The sequence below is a fragment of the Rhinopithecus bieti genome, unplaced genomic scaffold (assembly GCF_001698545.2).
Source record: "Rhinopithecus bieti isolate Rb0 unplaced genomic scaffold, ASM169854v2 scaffold_31141, whole genome shotgun sequence".
In the NCBI taxonomy this organism is placed as follows: Eukaryota; Metazoa; Chordata; class Mammalia; order Primates; family Cercopithecidae; genus Rhinopithecus; species Rhinopithecus bieti.
Genome location: NW_016813250.1, coordinates 4141 through 8343, shown reverse-complemented (window position 1 = coordinate 8343; position 4203 = coordinate 4141).

Below are 4203 nucleotides of genomic sequence, written 5' to 3'. Positions count from 1 at the left end.
AGAAGTAAAACATATGACAATAATAGGAAAAAGACGTGAGTGGAGGAATAGAAGTACATTAAGTTCTTATCTTACACTTGAAGTGGGCTGTGATAAATTAAAGTTATATGCTATAAACCCTAAAGGAACCACTAAAAGAACAAAGCATTGTATCTAATATAATCCAAAGAGATAAAATGGAATAATAAATAATAATGCAAAAGAAGGTAGAAAAGAGGAAAAGTGAATAAAGAACAAATAGAAAGCAAATAGCAAAATAGTAGATTTTAAACCAATCATATCAATAATCAAATTAAATAAAAATGGTCTAAACATCCTGATTAGAAGGCAGAGACCATCAAATTGGAAAAAAAACAAAAAAACAAATAAAAAACAAGACCCAACTCTAGGTTACCTATAAGAAACCCAATTAAATATAAAAACAATTCAGGTGTGGTGGCACATGCTTGTCGTCCCAGGCTACTCAGGAAATAGGAGTTGAAGTCCAACATGGGCAATATTGCAAGACTCTGTCTCTAGAAATAAAATTTTGAAATGTTTAATTTGAAAATCTATAAAACACAAATAGGGCTGAGTGTGATGGCTCAAACATGTAATCTCATGGCTTTGGGAGGCTAAGGCGGGAGGATCCCTTGATGCCAGGAGTTCAAGAACAGCCTGGGCAACATAGAAAGACCCCATCTCTACAAAAAAATTAAAAATTAGCCAGGTGTGGTGACGCATGCCTGTAGTCCTGGCTACTTGGGAGGCTGGGGCAGGAGGATCACTTTAGCCTAGGAGTTCAAGGTTACAGTGAGCTATGATCATGACATTGCATTCCGGCCGGGGTGATGGAATGAGACCATGTCTCAAAAAAGCCCCACACGTAAGTTAAGAGTAAAAGGATGAGGCCAGGCATGGTGGCTCACTGTAATGCCAGCACTTCGAAAAGTTGAGGTGGACAGATCACTTGAGGTCAGGAGTTCGAGTCCAGCCTGGCCAACATGGTGAACCCTCATCTCTACTAAGAATACACAAATTAGCCAGGCATGGTGGTACATGTCTGTAGTCCCAGTTGGGAGGCTGAGGCAGGAGCATCACTTGAACCCAGGAGGCAGAGGCTGCAGTGAGCCAAGATCATGCCATTGCACTCCAGCGTGGGTAACAGAGTGAATGAGACTCCATCTCAAAAAAAAAAAAAAAAAAAAAAAAAAAAAGGAAAGTAAAAGGATGAAAAAAGATACGCCATGTTAATATTATTCAAAAGAAAGCCAGAATATTTATATTAACATCAGCCAAAGCAGATTTTGGAAGAATAATAACAGGGATAAAAGGGAATATTTCATGATAAAGAGTCAACTTATCAAGAGAACATAACAATCCTAAAAGTTTACACTCCTAACAACAAAGCTTCAAAATACATAAAGCAAAAACTGATAGAACTGAAAGGAGAAACAAACAAATATAAATTTTAGTCAGAGATTTCATCAGTCCTCTCCCAACAGTTGATAAAATAAGTAGACAGAAAATAGTAAAGTTGCCTCAGAAGGAGCAGACAAAAAAACCAGAAAATCAGTAAAGTAGAAGACTTGAACAACACTATCAACCAACTTAACCTAATTGACATAGAACACTCTATCCAAAAACGGCAGGATAAAACATAGTTTTCAAGCACCCATGGAAGATTTACCAAAAGAGACTATATTCTGGGCCATAAAACAAGTCTCCATAAATTTAAAAGGATTCAGATAATTAGAAGTATATTCTCTCACCACAATGGGATTGAATTAGGAAGCAGTAACAGAAAGAAATCTGGAAAATCCCATATTTGGAAATTAAATGACATGTTTCTAAATAACCCTGGGTCAAAGAAGAAATGAAAAGAAAATGAGCAATTATTTTATATAAATGAAAATGAAACATATCCAAATTTGTGAGGTACAGCTAAATCAATATTTATAGGAAAACTTGTAACATTAAATGCTTCTATTATAAAAGAAATATCTTAAATCAAAATGTGGTCTCCAAAACAATATTAGCATCTCATGGGAACTTGTTAGAAATGTAAATCCTTGGACCCCAACTGAGACCTACTGAATCAGAAACTCTAAGGGTGGAGCCCAGCAACCTGTGGCCCTCTCGGTGATTCTGATGCACATTCAAGTTTTGAGAACCACTGTATATACTATTGGAGTGCTGTTTTTATTGTGCTAGGGTGTGTTCTTCAGTAAGGAATATACACAGTTTATACTGCTCTGAAGTTCATATCACTTAAAAACAATCTTGTTTTGAATAGTCTGTTAATCTTGTATTAAATTTAGAATACTTAAAAATGTCCCATGCTCAAAGAGTCCTGCAAGTGATTAACCCTAGAAATAATATCTCATTTGCTAAAAAGACACAAACTTCAAAAGCCATAGGTATAATTTTCTTGAAATCTAGAAAGGGATAGAAGATAAACATCAGGGGGGACTATGACCTCATTGAATACTTCCTACTATTCATTCTAGGCTCTTCATGTGGGAACCAAATGTAGTCAACTAAATATCAATCAAGGAACAAAGACATGTTAAATCTAAATGGCTGGTAATACAAAAATAATTTGCTTAAAATATGGTTCTATATGTGCACTTGAATGTAAATTTGCTGTTTTGGAAAGTCACCTCAAATGAAATACTGAAGCCCTAAAATAAGCACTAATTTAGAAGCATTAACTCCTATAGTGGTAGGTGTCATCTTTTCAACTAGTTTGATGCACCAATCTCAAGCATATCTATTCTCCATCTAAATTTGTTGGTTCACATCTGTGCTGGGAGAGGGAGATAGAAATTCTGGCTTTAATGGGCTTTAGTTATAACTTCTGTTAGTCAGGAGTAAACAAAATCCACACTGTATCAAGACAGTTAACTGACAAGTATAGATGAGAATTTCAATAACAACTTGAAAGCAACATTTGCCATGGAAGAACTGTAATATGAGTAATCTATTAATCTCAATTTATTACCTGACAGTCTTCAAAAATAAAGGGAAAAACATACTGAAGTTCTTCTAGTATCCTAGTCTCCAAAGGAAAAATATAATCCAGTCTACACCATGCTTCCTTCCTCTCCCCAGTCTTTGCTGATTTCATCAGCTTTGGTTCTTTCTAAGACATTTCCTTCTGCTCTTTTCTGTGCTCTTGAACAGAGGCCCACAACAGCTGCCTATGGGGCCATGGGAGTATAATTAATCAAGTAATCAGCTAGCCAACACTGTTAAAATGTTTTAATATCAATGTAAAATGAGATCAGAGTTTTACAAGCAGATTTCAGAACACGAACATTGATTTCCAAAATGGTTTCTCTCCTTTCAGAAGCCTAAAGATGAACATATACAAAACTTAGGCATTTTTATAAAAAGCATGGGTTTTTTTTTCTATTTTAATACATCTGCAGTTGACAAACATGCAAAATAACTAATTTCCAAATCAAAGGTCTCTAGCAGAAACATCCAAATTAAAAATGAAGCATTTAAATTTACTTACTGGCCATGAAATCCAGCAAGAAACCACCCTTTCTCCCACACTTCAGAAAAACCACCAATTCCTTCCTAGAGGATTGATGGCATTAACAGTACTTGGCTCTCCCTTGTCAGCTTCCAGATATCCCCGATTCAATCTTGTAAATTAATATTACAGTTCCAATTAGTGAAAATGCCCCACCATCTTCTTCACTGCATTACAGCTTAGCAAGGCACCTACCAACAATGCAGTTTGGGAAATGAGCCATGAAGAACATAATGGCCTGACAGTTAACCATACATCCTAGGTCTGCCAATTGAATGAGGACATTAATGGGAATGTAAAATTCCAGGAGACATTCTTTTATTCTCCTCTCCAAGTTACTAGCATGTCCAGTATCAGAAAGAAAACAGTACAGGAATATGGCAATAGCCACATCTATGAAGCCTTACTAGAGCTAAAACCAAACTAAACAAAATGCAAACTACAGTGGGACAAAGAACTGACTCTCATTTGAGTTTTATTTGTGGCTTCAAGCAATCTCCAAAATAAGAGGCTCATAAATTAGGAAATAATTTTAATGCACTGAGGATTCAGTAATTTGCATTAGAATTTTATTAAAATTTATGTTTTGTAAGAGTGGCATGTACTTCATTGTTGAATTTGGTGCCAACAGTAAACAAATAACTAAATGAGATATAACCTCAAATATACGCACTTCCAAA